Raw genomic sequence first — 16125 nt, forward strand, 5'->3', positions numbered from 1 at the left:
AAGCAAATAACATGGGAATTCCTATACATGCAAGCAAATAACATGGGACTTCCTATACACGCAAGCAAATAACATGGGAATTCCTATACAAGCAAGCCAATAACATAGGAATTCCTATACACGCAAGCAAAAAAACTTGTCAATTCCTAGACATCTAAGCAAATATCCTTGGACTTCCTACACCTGCAATCAAATAGCATGGGAAGTCCTATAAGCACACGCAAAAACCATGGCAATTAATATGAATGCAAGAAAATAACAAGTGACTTCCTATCAATGAACGCACGGAAATTATTACTTACGATCCAAGAAAACCAATAACATTGGAGTTCCTATACCCGCATGCCACTAACATGGGACGTCCTAACCCTTCACGAAAATACCATGGGAATTAATATTCAATCAAGAACAGAACAAGGTAATTCAAAGAATCCAACGCAAAGCAGCACGGAATTCCTATACCTTCAAGCAAATAAGATTGCCCATCCTATAGACGCACGCACCTAACATGGGAATTCCTATGCACGCAAGCAAATAACAAGGGAATTCCTATACATGAAAGCAAATAACATGGGAAGTCCTATACACGCAAGCAAATAACATTGGAATTCCTATACAAGCAATCACATAACTTTGTATTTCCTATACATTCAATAAAATAAAATTGGAATTTCTATTCAAGCAATCAAATAACATGGGAATTCCTATACAAGCAAGCAAATAACATAACCATTTCTTTTATTCAAACCCCAACCGCAAATCAAGTTATCGTATATTGAACAACCTCTGATTGGCTCATAAAAAATGCCCACGTCAAAAGATACATTAATTGTGCAATTCTTATCAAAAACAAAAAGCTTTATAACCCTTTTTTCCAATGAGAGTTAGCTTTAGCAACGACACATTCCTAACAAACTATTCTTGACTAAAGGCAATTGTCCAAAAAATCAATCACACTAGGACCGGTATTGCGTACTCGTTCCTCTTGGCAAAGGTGTAATGACCTATAGAATAGGACTACCAGAAAAAAAAAACCTGTTTGTACGGGGGCCTGCGCAAAATGGTACTTCTTATTCTACTTTTAGTAGCTTCGTAGTCATTTGCTTTCATTTTTGTGCCTACCTGTAGAATAGCCTATTCGATATAGTCATAATTATGAGCTGCCAATATGAGAACCTCTGGAAAATATTTATTACTACTCATGTAATTACATGTATCTAATTTCTGAACATAGTTCTTAAATCCACCGTCCACAATCAGGACATACAATAAGCAGCACAACAGCGCTGCCTGAGTAAAGAGTGATATGGGCACAAAGTATTTTTTTTTTTTTTTTAGACTAGAACATATTGTATCGAAGGAGTTGTCGTAGAAACTTCGAAAAGGGCTCATTCGCTTGGAAATTGAAATGCTAGTGCTCTTTCTAATAGTCGAGAGTGATTGAAGGGCAACTACCCCCCCCTCCCACACCCACCATTCGCCCAAACACATTCAACCAAAATTTGAGATAGACATTTTGTTCAACATAGTTGAAATATCTGTAAATTATGTCTTTCAGGGTAACCCCCCCCCACAACCCTCAGGGCAAGGGTTGTAAGTTATGCCCTGGGGGCATTTAAGGTTTATGTAGAAAGGGTGATCGTATAAACTTTGGAAGGGGCTAATTGGAGTGGTAATCAAAAGTCCTACTGCTCTTTTTAAAAATCAGTGTGATCAGATGGTGGATACTCCCTCCCCCATCTCGGTTTTTCCCGGAATACATATGATACAAATTTTGAGACTGCTATTTGTTGTCGTTGAAACTTCTAAAGGGGCTTATTAGATTGGAAATTGAAGTAACTAATGCGCTTTTTAATAGTCGAAAGTGATTAGAGGTTAACTAACCCCCATCTTACGCCCACTATTTCCTGAAACACATCCAATCAAAATTTTGAGATATCTCATGTTTCGTCATGCAGACTCTCAACTTTTTCAATTATTTCAGGCCTCAAAAACTCCTCTTTCATCAACTCAAGCTCCTCTTTACTCCATTCACTCTTTAAAAACTTCCCTGAAAAACAAAGATCCTTTGTAATCCTACTATTTCTTGGAAATCCTCTTCCGAGGCAAAGCTTAATCTCAAATAGTAAGTGGTCAGAGCATACGACCCTATGAACCTCAACATCAACTGTCAGGGCCACGAGCTCAATACCAACCAAAACATAATCAATTACACTAGGGTTTGTCCCCGGCAGACAGGTAAACTCAGCCTCCTCCCCATCCTTCCCAAATCTTTCATTTCCCATCACTAATGCATTATCTGAACACGGTTCCAGAAGCCTTTTACCCCAACAATTAACCCTTCTTTCAATATCTTTGCTCCTTCTAGATGTCTTATAAATATCGGGTATCAGGTCCGGCGTATCAACAAAAGAAACTTGATTAATCTCCTTACATATTCCCGTATAAGCATTTAAGTCCCCCACCACCAAAAAACATCCTTATCAAAACGTGATCGCAATTGCCTAAGCTCCTCCTCTCATAAATCCCATGTCACTTATCCAACCTACAATCTATTCTGGGGGGCATTATACACGACACTTAAAATCAAACTTTTACCAGTTACAATACGAATTCCAGCCCATATAAGACTCTCCGATACACTAGAATTTCGAGATCGGTTTCGGAAACGACCTTTCTTAATTAACAATAACATACCTCCATAATATATCATATTCTTTGCTGGTTTACGTGCCACATTTACTACCCAGTATCCTTCAAAATAAGGCACTGTATCGTCATTATGCCACGACTCCACAAGAGCAATAATATCAACACCACCTAGGTCCTTCAATACTTGTTCAACCTTACTTCTCACACCCTGTACATTCCATGGGATTACTCGCATAGGGTGAACATGGCCACACTGTCCCTATCCACTTAGAACAAGCTGGTCATGTGTCGGCAAGACAAAGGGCGTTTCTGGATCATCAGGTAAGTATGAAAGTCTATAATAATCTTTTGATGACGCAGCTCTGGTGCTCCTCGACTGACCTCTGTAGTTAGCTCTTCCGCCACCAGATCTAGAGTCCTTTCTTGCAACATTACGGGCATCAGAACGATTTTGATCATCCGGGCGTATGACCTCCCAGGCTTTACGCTTTTCAGTATTTTTTGCAACCATTGGAGAATTCCGGACAGGACGTGGAGCACCCATCAAGAAATGCTATTTTGGATCAAGTATATTAAATTCGACCACCGTCTCGGTATCACTATCGGCTTGACTATCACTCTCAGAGCTTTCAGACACCACTCTGCCAGCGACGGAAATGTCCATTTTTTTGCTAGCCGGTTCTTTAGCTAGTTCGACATTTCTTGTTTCTGCTGACCTGTTTCGAGGAGGCCCCTGTTTATTCACTTCACTGGAGCCGGTGGTAACTTCCTTAACACATTCCTAAGGAAAGTCATAAGCAAACACTCTGCCGTCGATGCATGACTTTTCACCCCTAAGCCTAGCTTGGTGGTGTTTTGACAAAGCGTACTCTAAGACCGGTTTAAGGTTTTCAGGGGCTTCCATTTGCCTGGTACTATAATCAGGGGGAGCCGACAACCCATTCCTCTTCAAAAGGGGATTAGACTTAAGAATTATCCCGCGAAATTCAACAGAGTGCATCTTTAGTAAGACTGGTCCTGCACGCATTCTGAACACGTCTTTGACGTCACAGTGGTTCAGATTTAAGTCCGGTATACACTTATTAAGAACCATAATTATTTCTTGCTTCAGCGTATATATAGCAGAATTAATAGGTTCAAAGTTATATAGGACAACATTACATCTTCTCAGTTCTTCATCAAATGCGTCAGCCCGCATGGTAGCTCTTCGTAAATTCTTCCGAAGCATCTCAATTTCTCCTTTCATCTCTTAACAAGCTTTGGCATTGTCAGATAGTTTTTGGTTCAAAGAAGAAAACTGGCTTTCAACTGATGTAACTTTCACTAAAATTTCCGGCAAAGTCTTTTCAGTAGCCTCAATTAATCGTGGTATCAGATCTAGCTTGAAAATAATTTCCTGTAAAAACTGAGCACTGTCTGTACCCTCAGGCATAACCTCAGTTAAAGCTATAGTCGCTCCGTTTGAGTTATTCATTTTTCAAAAATTTCAGTCCTCCAACACACTGCTTACGTATTCCTGCTTCAGTAGTCCAAATCACGATCAATAATCATATATAAATAACAGTCCAGAGTCATTATCACAAGAGTCAAAATTCTATTTCGTATTTCACTTGCAAGCAACGCTGAATGAAAACAGATTTTCATTCAGCGAAATGATTCATACTTATTTCCTTTTTAATAAAAAGGTCCGGAAATTATGTCTTTGAGGATGACAACCCACCACAGCCCTCACGGCAAGGGTTTTAACTTATGCCCTGGGGGAATATAATCCCCCCCCCCCACACACACACACCTCGTATTTTCCCAAAATGTATAGGATAGGAATTCTGAGATGGCCATTTGTTGTCGTAAAAACTTGGAAAAGAGCTCATTTGTTTGGAAATTGAAAGGGCAAGTGCTCTTTTCAGTAGTCGGAAGTGATTGGAGGGCAAGTAACCCCCCTACCAAGCCCAACATTTCCTCAAACATATCCAATCAAAATTTTGAATTTGCAAAGTAAAGTGCTGGTCGGAAACATCAAGCCTATTTTTAGCTTTGTGTTGCTTTCACACTAATTGGATTGGTGCTAGCATGTGTTATGAAAATGTTGCTAAATTCTTTCTACTTCGTTACAACTATTCTGATATTCTTGGACGTTCTGTCCTTACATTTATTTATAGATGTGTAGTAGCCACGAAGTTTAGCCTTGATAAAATTTTGAGACTTTTGATCGAAGAATCTGCTTTGAGTTTGCTTTTTCCTTCTCCTATGTTCACCACTATTTTACTTCTTTATCTATTTTCAATTATTCTGTGTGTCTAGTAAGGCGTGGAAGCACGTGGGCGGGGAAGAAAGGAGATAAAGGGCCTTTGGCTGCAGGCTTTTTGAACTTCCCTGTTTTTTGTTAATATTCTAATAATTCCCTTTGTCTTTTCGGTAATTCCTCTTTATTCCCTCCTCTCTCAAAGAATCCTATAGATGCATCTGAGCCTGTTGGATAATAATTTTATCTTGTCCATTATTCCTTATTACGTTCGAGTGATTTCAGTTGTTTAAGTTGAGTAGCTTCATAGTCATTTTCTTTCATGTTTGTGCCTACCTGTAGAATAGCCTATTCGATATAGTCATAATTATGAGCTGACAATATGAGAACCTCTGGAAAATATTTATTGCTACTCATGTAATTCCATGTATCTAATTTCTGAACATAGTTCTTAAATCCACCGTCCACAATCAGGACATACCATAAGCAGCACAGCAGCGCTTCCTGAGTAAAGAGCGATATGGGCACAAATTATTATTATCATTTTTTTTTTTTTTTTAGACTAGCACATATTGTATCGAAGGAGTTGTCGTAGAAACTTCGAAAAGGATTCATTCACTTGGAAATTGAAAGGGCTAGTACCCTTTCTAATAGTCGAGAGTGATTGGAGGGCTACTACCCCCCCCCCCTTCCCACGCCCACCAAACACATTCAACCAAAATTTGAGATAGAAATTTTGTTCAACATAGTTGAAAGATCTGGAAATTGTCTTTCAGGGTGATCCTCCCCACAGCCCTCAGGGCAAGGGTTTATGTTATTCCCTGGGGAGCATTTAAGGTTTATATAGAAAGGGTGATCGTATAAACTTTGGAGGGGGATAATTGAATTGGTAATCAAAAATGTCCTAGTGCCCTCTTTAAGAATCAGAGTGATCGGAGGGTGGATACCCCCCCCCCCTCATATCGTATTTTCCCGAAATGCATCTGATAAAAACTTTGAGACGGTAATTTTTTGTCGTAGAAACTTCTAAAGGGGCTTATTAGTTTGGAAATTGAAGTAACTAATGCCCCTTTTAATAGTCGAAAGTGATTAGAGGTTAACTAACCCCCATCTTACGCCCACTATTTCCTCAAAGACATCCAATCAAAATTTTGAGATATCCATTTTGTGCAGCGTAATAGATAGATAGATAACGTGTATTTCAAGCCAAAATGTGGCCATGTACACAAATAACATACAAGATTAACAAATTACAGCACTCGTCACAATAATAAAGAAAAAAATAAAAATAAAATAAAAACTACTCTCTTCTTTTTGCAAAATACTCATCAAGATATCTTCCTACTAGACAAATAAATTGTGACGACGTGCTTTTCAAGGCATCAGGAAGCAGCACTCCATCATTCCCAAATAAATTTTCCCTTACCCCCAAAAGACGGCGATAACGACTCAGACAATGCTCCAAATTCTCCTCCTCTTCTTGGCAAAGAGGGCAAGCAAACCTGCCGTCCGGGACACTTCCTCCTCTCAAATACTTTCAATCTCGATTGAATCGGAAGGCAATTAGATCGTAGCTGCATCCAATATGTACGGTATCTAGACGGTAAATTTAACTTAAAGTAAAATTCCTGACCATATATTATCTTAACCTCTTTATAACACCTTAAAGTTTTCGAATTCTTAATCTCCTCATCCCATTTCTGTATCGTCTGGTCCTCCAGCACCCGCTTGATTTCCTTGTCCAACTGTAATTGTTGACTAGTTGGTCCAAGGCCATCATTCCATGCGAAAGAAAAACCTGTCTTATCCAGTACCTCTTTAACTTTAAAAGGCCAAGATCTTTTCCTATGTAGCTGAAGTAACTTATCATATGCAGCCTTCAGTAACCTATCACTGGGTAACTGTAAAACCCTTATCCAAAATTTTATCATTTGGACTGTCCTATAACTTTTAAGAGACCAGAGTCCAAGGTCTCCTTTAAGAAACTGGGTATGGGTCATTCTATGCAACCCGTACAATCTCTTAAAATAACCTAGCTGAACGCTTTCTAACTGGGCAGCGTTCTCATGTTCCCAGATCTCTGCCCCGTAATGGAGAATCGGCATAATCGTAGATAAAAAAAACGCTCTTATTCAAAGAGAAATTGTTTATTCCACTAATTTTATTCCTGAAAAAGTGAAAATGCTGCAGCTCTTCCCCTATTTAACGCTTCTTTAATATGAGAACTCCATCCACCATTACTTTGGAAGATATAACCAAGATACTTTATTTTTTCAACTACTTCTCATTGTTGTCCTCCAAACACAATTATATTATCTATTTTTTCATTCCTTTTACTGAATACAACCACTTTAGATTTCATAACGTTAAGCTGTAACTTTTTCATTTGTAAAAATATTCCTCAATTAAATCAAGTAATATTTGAAGCTTCCTTGCCAACTTCGCCACCAATGCAGTGTCATCAGCAAATAATAACACCGAAAAATTAATTTTTCCAAGACACAGCTTTGGAGCCCCTTTTTTTCAAGAAACTCCACCATATCATTCAAAAACAAATCGAAAAGTCTCGGGGACATGGCACTGCCCTGCTTCACTCCTTTCTTAAGGTCAAACAGCCTGGAAAATCCCGAACCTGCAACCCTGACCATAGACTTAGTCCCAGAATACGTACCATCAAATAAACGAATAAAACTTAAAGGCAGACCTACATCTCTTAAACACTTTTCAAGGAGAGCTCTATCTACATTGTCGAATGCCTTTCTTAAGTCTAGAAACGCAACATACAGCTTATTTCTACCTGATCCATACTTCTCTATCAGTGCACTTAACACAAATGCTCTCTGCAACGTAATATACCCTTTCCTGATACCCGCCTGCTCCTCTTTAACTGCCCCATAACCCTCCAACCATTCATTCAACCGATTGTCCAAAATCTATTCTAAAATTTTACTAAGTGCAGGCGCTAATGCTATCAACCTATAGCTATCATGATCTCTAGGACTACCTTTCTTAAATAGAGGTACCATAATCGATACTTTCCGTTGGGAAGGCCATATACCACTACTTATAATTCTATTAAAAATATTCACTAAAACTAGCAAAAAAAAAACACCAAGAAACCTCTTTAACAAAACTGCTGGTATACCATCTATTTCTAGCCCTGATCCTCCCTTCATCTTCTTAACTGCTTCCCTAACTTCATCTGAGGTTATCTCCTTCACTAACTCATAATCTTTTTCATTCATCGGAAACTGTGGAGCAACACTTGATTCTTCACTATCAAGGCCACTAGAATCTTCATCTATACTCTCAAGAAAACTAGGCCTGGTATCAGCTTCAGGGATTCGTAATTGGTCTTTTCCTTGTCCATTCTCCTGCCTTATTCCTGACCAAAGTTGCTTTGTATCCCCTACCATATAAGCCTTCTTTATCTCTTTCTGTTCCTCTCTAATTTTCTCCAGTTTTTTCCTCCGTTTTAGCCTATTATATTCCCTTCTCCTTTCCTTAAACCATAAAAACTAGCTTTGTCTTTCTTCCTCTACAGAGTAAGAATTTACCAAATCTAATAACTCCTCCAACTCCTTTTTAAAAGAACTACATTCATCATAAAAAAAAACTATTTCTCCTTTTCATATTTGATTTCTCTGACACACGAGCACACTCATAAATCACAAAACCCATATCTTCCCAAATTTCATCTATATCTCTTGTTTCATCATGCAGACTCTCAACTTTCTCAATTACTTCAGGCGTCAGAAACTCCTCTTTCATCAAGTTAAGCTCCTCTTTACTCCATTCACTCTTTAAAAACTTCCCTGAAAAACAAAGATCCTTTGTAACCCTACTAGTAGGATTATCACCTTTTTTATTCCTTGGAACTCCTCTTCCAAGTCAAAGCATAATCTCAAATGGTAAGTGGTCAGAGCGTACGACCCTATGAACCTCAACATCAACTGTCAGGGCCACGAGCTCAATACCAACCAAAACATAATTAATTACACTAGGGTTTGTCCCCGACATACAGGTAAACTCACCCTCCTCCCCATCCTTCCCAAATCTTCCATTTCCAATCACTAATTCATTATCTGAACACAGTTCCAGAAACCTTTTACCCCAACAATTAACCCTTCTTTCAATATCTTCGCTCCTTCTAGATGTCTTATAAATATCAGGTATCAGGCCCGGCGTATCAACAAATAAAACTTGATTAATCCCCTTACATATTCCCGTATAAGCATTAAAGTCTCCCACCACCAAAAAAAAGTCCTTATCAAAACGTGATCGCAATTGCCTAAGCTCCTCCTCTAATAAATCCCATGTCACTTCTACTACATACGAACTATTCTGGGGGGCAATATACATGGCACCTAAAATCAAACTTCTACCACCTACAATCTGAATCCGAACCCATATAAGATTCTCCGCTACACTAGAAATTTGAGAATGTTTAGAGAAACGGCCTTGGTTAATTAACAACAAAAAACTTTCATAAAATCTCACATTCTTTGCTGCGCGCCACATTTTCTACCCAGTATTCTTCAAAATAAAGCACTTTATCGTCACTATGCCACGACTCCACAAGAGCAATAATATCAACACCACCTAGGTCCTTCAATACTTGTTCAACCTTATTTCTCACACCCTGGACATTCCATGTGATTACTCGCATAGGGTGAACATGGCCACACTGTCCCTATTCACTTAGAACAAGCTGGTCATGAGTGGCAAGACAAAAGGCGTTTCTGGCTCATCAGGTAAGCATGAAAGTCTATAATAATCTTTTGATGACGCAGCTCTGGTGCTCCTCGACTGACCTCTGTAGTTAGCTCTTCCGCCACCAGATCTAGAGTCCTTTCTTGCGACATTACAGGCATCAAAGTGATTTTGATCATCCGGGCTTATGACCTCCCTGGCTTTACGATTTTCAGTATTTTTCGCAACTATTGGAGAATTCCGGACAGGACGCGGAACACCCCTCGAGAAATGTTGTTTCGGATCACGTATATTAAATTCGATCACCGTCTCGGTATGACTATGGGCTTGACTATCAGTCTCAGATCTTTCAGACACCACTCTGCCAGCGACGGAAATGTCCATTTTTTCGCTAGCCGGTTCTTTAGCTAGTTCCACTTCTCTTGTTTCTGCTGACCCGTTTCGAGGAGGCCCCTGTTTATTCACTTCACTGGAGCTGGTGGTTACTTCCTTAACACATTCTGAAGGAAAGTCATAAACAAACACTCTGCCGTCGATCTTTAACTTTTCACCCCTAAGCCTAGCTTGGTGGTGTTTCGACAAATCGTACTCTAAGACCGGTTTAAGGTTTTTACGGGCTTCCCTTTGCCTGGCACTATAATCAGGGGCAGCCGACAACCCATTCCTCTTCAAAAGGGGATTAGACTTAAGAATTATCCCGCGAAATTCAGCAGAGTTCGTCTATAGGAAGACTGGTCCCACACGCATTCTGAACACGTCTTTGACGTCACAACGGTTCAGATTTAAATCCGGTATACACTTTTTAAGAACCATAATTATTTCTTGCTTCAGCGTATATATAGCAGGATTAATAGGTTCAAAGTTATATATGACAATATTGCATCTTCTCAGTTCTTCATCAAATGCGTCAGCCTGCATGGTAGCTGCTCGTAAATTCTTCCGAAGCATCTCAGTTTCTCCTTTCATCTCTTCACAAGCTTTTGCATTGTCAGATTGTTTTTGGTTCAAAGAAGAAATTGGCTTTCAACTGATGTAACCTTCACTAAACTTTCCGGCAAAGTCTTTTCAGTAGCCTCAATTAATCGTGGTATCAGATCTAGCTTGAAATTAATTTCCTGTAAAAACTGATTACTTGCTGTACCCTCAGGCATAGCCTCAGTTAAAGCTATAGTCGCTCCGTTTGAGTTATTCATTTTTCAAAAATTTCAGTCCTCCAACACACTGCTTACGTATTCCTGCTTCAGTAATCCAAATCACAATCAATAATCATATATAAATAACAGTCCAGAGTCATTATCACAAGAGTCAAAATTCTATTTCGTATTTCACTTGCAAGCAACGCTGAATGAAAACAGATTTTCATTCAGCGAAATGATTCATACTTATTTCCTTTTTAATAAAAAGGTCCAGAAAATATGTCTTTGAGGATGACAACCCACCACAGCCCTCAGGGCAAGGGTTTTAAGTTATGCCCTGGGGGAATATACCCCCCCACACAGACACACAACCTCGTATTTTCCCAAAATATATAGAATAGGAATTCTGAGATGGCCATTTGTTGTGGTAAAACCTTGGAAAAGAGCGCATTTGTTTGGAAATTGAAAGGGTGAGTGCTCTTTTTAGTATTCGAAAGTGATTGGAGGGCAACTAACCCCCCTCCCAAGCCCAACATATCTTCAAACATATCCAGTCAAAAGTTTAATTATATATATTTGCCCTTATATGTCCTGGGGGTATATAAGGTATATATAGAAAGGGTGATCGTATAAACTTCGGAGGGGGATCATTGGATTGGTAATAAAAAGTGTCCAGTGTCCTTGTTAAGATTCAGAGTGATCGGAGGGTGGATAGCCCTCCCACATCTCATATTTTCCCGAAATACATCTGATAGAAATTTTGACATGGCCATTTGTTGTATTAGAAACTTCAAAAAGAGCTCATTCGATTTGAAATTGAAAGGGCTAGTGCCCTTTTAATAGGCGAAAGTGATTGGAAAGCAACTATCCCCCCCCCCCCATTCATGACCACCATTTCCCAAACCCATCGAATCCAAATTTTTAGATATTCATTTCGTTCCATGAAATTGAAAGGTCCCGAAATTATGTCTTTGAGGATGACCCCCCCCAGAACCCTTAGGGCAAGGGTTGTTATGCCCTGGGGAATATATGGTATATATAGAAAGGTTGATCGTATAAACTTTGGAGGTGGCTCATTGGATTGGTAATCAGAAGTTCTAGTGCTCTTTTTAAAATTCAGAGTGATCAAAGGATGAGTACCCCCCTATCACCTCGTATCTTGCCGAAATGCATATGATAAAAATTTTGACATGGTCATTTGTTATCGAAGAAACTTCGAAAACAGCTCATTCGATTGGAAATTGAAAGAGCCAGTGCCCTTTTGAATAGTCGAAAGTGATTTGAGGGCAACTATCCCTCCCCCCTCCCACGCAGACCATTTCCCCAAACACATCCAATAAAAATTTTGAGATACCCATTTTTTCAACGTAATTGAAAGGTCTAGAAATTATGTCTTTAAGAATGACAACCCCACACAGCCCTCAGGGCAAGGGTTTTAAGTTATAACCTGCGGGCACTTAAGGTATATATAGAAAGGGTGATCGCATAACCTTTGGAGGGGGTGCATTGAATTGGTAATCAGAAGTTCTAGTGCTCTATTAAGATTCAGAATGATCGGAGGGTACATACCACCCCCACACCACTGTTTAGTATACACATACTGATATGTATTCCTTAAAGTTTTAATAATTTAGTATTTAGCCTATTAAAGTTGACTTGACTTAAAGCTCTTGCTCGGCAGCGTTGCCAGAGTAGAGGAAACCAGACGTCAGCGCCGTTAGTCGTCTCCCGGGTTGCCTGTTTCGGGCCAGGGTAGGAGCTTCACTGGGGTAAATGCCCCTCGCCGTGAGTCAATCGCGGATGATATCCGCCCATCTCATACGTGGTCTACCTCTGGGGCGTTTCCAGCCGTTTGTAGTGGGATCGAATTCAAATATAACTCGGTCAGGTGTTTCAGTGGGTAGGTGAAGTAAACGACCGTACCAACGCAGCGAGCGGGACTCAAGCTGTTCGGACAGGGGTGGTAATTTAAAGGACCGGAAGATATCTATGTTCTGTACCATCTCGAGTCACCTAACGTATTCAGTTTTGTGGGTGTGTTTTGTCTGGACAGCTTCTACCTTCATGATCTGCGACTGCGTCAAACGCCACGTCTCAGACGAGTACAACACGGCACTTGCTACCGAGGCAGAGTAGATACGAGCTTTTGTGAGACGGCAGATCTGAGGTTTCTGGAATATTGTTCTCAGTAAGCGGCCGAAAACAGCATTTGCCTTTGCCACCCTTGCTGATATCTCTGAATCTAGATTTCCGTTTGAGCAAACAATTGAACCAAGGTAGGTGAACTGCTTGACTGTCTCAACCTCTTGGCCACATACTTCTATAGTTTTTAGGAGGCTGCATGGTGTCTTTTCCACAGGTAATATTTTGGTCTTGGTCCAGTTTACATTTGAACCAAGTTTTCCTGCAACAGATGCTAGCGTTTCCAGGGCAGGTTTGATTTCAGTGAGATTTTCGCATACCAATGGAACTTCGTCAGCGAAGTCGACATCTGCCAGAACTCTTCCAGCAAAATCAATGCCAAACGGATGCGCCAGCAGTGTTTTGTTGAGAACATGGTCGATTACACAGTTGAAGAGTTTGGGAGCAGCAGCGCAGCCTTGCCAAACACCATTTCTAATTTGAAAATGTGATGAGAGCTGGCCATTTACAGTAATACTAGGTGGATGGTGGGAAGATTTTTTTCTTTTTTCTTTTCAATACATTCCATTGTTGAGCAAAGTTTGTGTGTGTGTATATGCAAGACAGAGTTATTATTATTATTTTAAATGTTTTTTTTTATAATTAAAAGTTTATTTTGCGTCGTGTCCTTGCCCACCGCAGCGGGGCCCGCATCCCCGGCCTTTGGTTGCCGCAGCGGCCGCCCGTGCCCTTCCGGGGAGTGGGGGAATCCCATTTCTAAGAGTATTGATTTATAAAAAATGTAGTATGTATGTTTATTTATTGTTGTTGTTGTAAATAAAATAAAAACAAAGAAGTGTTGATTTTTAACTGTGATAATATTATGTTGAATAAAAAACTAGTATTGTATATATATATATATATATATATATATATATATATATATATATATATATATATATATATATATATATATATATATATATATATATATATATATATATATATATATATATATATATATATATATATATATATATATATATTGTAAAATAAAGTGCTGCTGCTGCTTTAAGCTGTCATTTTTTATTCTGTTGATTAAAAATATTTATTATATATAAATAAAAGAAAACATGATTATAAAATGTTGTTGTTGTTCTTGAACACCGTACTAGGACTGATAGGAAATTTATTTATGCATTAAACAACCATAGTTTACAGTTAGTTGTAGTCCAGCTTTTGAAGGCCAAACAATATGTATCAATTTAAAACCATGCAAATCGATTTTTTTGTGGTCCATCAATGTCGGGGAAGACAACTCTTTTAACTAAAATAATTAAAAATTGTTATAAAATTCTTGTAGAAAAGCCGAAAAAAATCTACAATTGCTACAGTGTTCGGCAAGAGTCATATGATAAAATAAAGGCTATTGCTTCACCAGACACTGTGGTTCAATTCATACGGAGACTTGATGTTTTCAACATTATTGAACCAAACTCTTGCCTGATTATTGGTGATATAGCATGAATCCATTGAACAATGGTCTTAGGAAATGCTACGATTGTTTAGTTTCCGCTCACATCATGAACAGATTTCCGTAAATTTAGTTCTATATCATCTCTTTCATCAGAGCAAATGTATGAGGACACTTCTTTTGTACTGTACCTACTATATCATTTACAGAGTTGTTCGTGATTCAAGTTCTGCAATAACTCTCAATAAACAAATGTATCTCGGCGCTCCAAAATTTCTACTTTCAGCGTACAGTCAGTTATTAAATAAAACCTGTGGTTACATTCTATTGGATCTTAATCAGAATTTACTCGAGGATTTGCGTGTAGTCACAGATTTTTTTGACAATGAAATTACAGTATATCTTCCGGTGAATGGTTAAAAAGGCTATTAGTTGCCATCATGGCACTGAAGAAACTACGCGAAAAAATATCTTTATTTTTCGGTCTAAGCACTTCAAAACCGCCACTTAGGAAAGTCATACTCAAACATGGTATTGACAAAGAATTTATTAATCTAATATCTGAACTTTGTTTAAATTTAACCGTGGTTAATGTTCAATTGCCAGAAGTAGTTAAGAAACAGACCAAGCAACATCGTTCCGTTGTACGTGCCTTTACTTGCAAAAAGAAAGTAACAGATTTTAAAAGAAAACGTCTTCACCAAGCGGATTCTATTCCATTGCGTACAAAGACAGGTGTTGAAGTTGCTGAGACTATAGAAAGTATAGAAGATTGTTATAGAAGAACTCAAACGTTAGCCCCCAGGAAGTTCATCGAAGAGATCATAATACACTTGACATTTTTCTTAAATAATATTCCAGTAAAAAGATTGTGAAGAAACGATTCAATGCCGGTATTACTATTCAAATTAATAGAACAACTAATATTTTTGAAAAGGGGAATTACTTTTTGAAAAGTAATTGAAAAGTAACAATATTTTTGAAAAGGGGAATTACGGTCGACTGAACTTTTTAAAGTGTCAAAAATCCTAAACACTAAACCTATGACATATCGTCTATGAGCCACCAAAGATGAACAGATTCTCGGTGGTTTTTATGATTGTGAATTACCAAAAGTCGAAAATAATAGTGAAATCTATCAAATTGAAAAGATATTAAAGAGTCGTACACACAAGGGCAAGGGACAGATGCTTGTTCGTTGGCTAGGATACAACTCTGATTTTGATTCTTGGGTAGCAGGTGAAGACATTAGCAATGTCCAATAATTTCTATCTGACATTCATGTCCAATGTATCTGGTCCACTCTATAATGCTTTTTCGACAAGACTTATGATTTTTGGACAAAACTCTCTCACCATCAAATTCGATGGTGATTATGAAGTTGCTCTTTTCGATTATATTCTCAAAAATACGGATGATATTCTGAAAAAAGATCACAAATTCGATATAAAAATTAGACCAAATGATTGGCCACTCGTTAGCAATCATCAGATAGAAAATATGAATCCATTTGAATATCCCTTTGTCACATTACCATACAAGGAGTTTGGTAGTATGAATATTTTATGTCGTGCTAACAATAGAATAATTTCTGATAGTAAAAATGGAGCCTTTCAATTCAACTATTCAATTGAAGGGCGCAAGATCTACATTAATTCACCCATTGACAATGAAAAAGTTATTCTCAATGATAATCTGAGAGATGTTCTGGGTTTTAAACAGAATATAATCAATGGTAAAAGTGTTGGAAGCACTAGTGGTATGGATCGTGTCATTTTCGCTGAGTG

Source organism: Artemia sp. Qi Xiang Cuo, chromosome 12, assembly GCF_049724085.1.
Source record: "Artemia sp. Qi Xiang Cuo chromosome 12, ASM4972408v1, whole genome shotgun sequence".
NCBI classification, from domain to species: Eukaryota; Metazoa; Arthropoda; class Branchiopoda; order Anostraca; family Artemiidae; genus Artemia; species Artemia sp. Qi Xiang Cuo.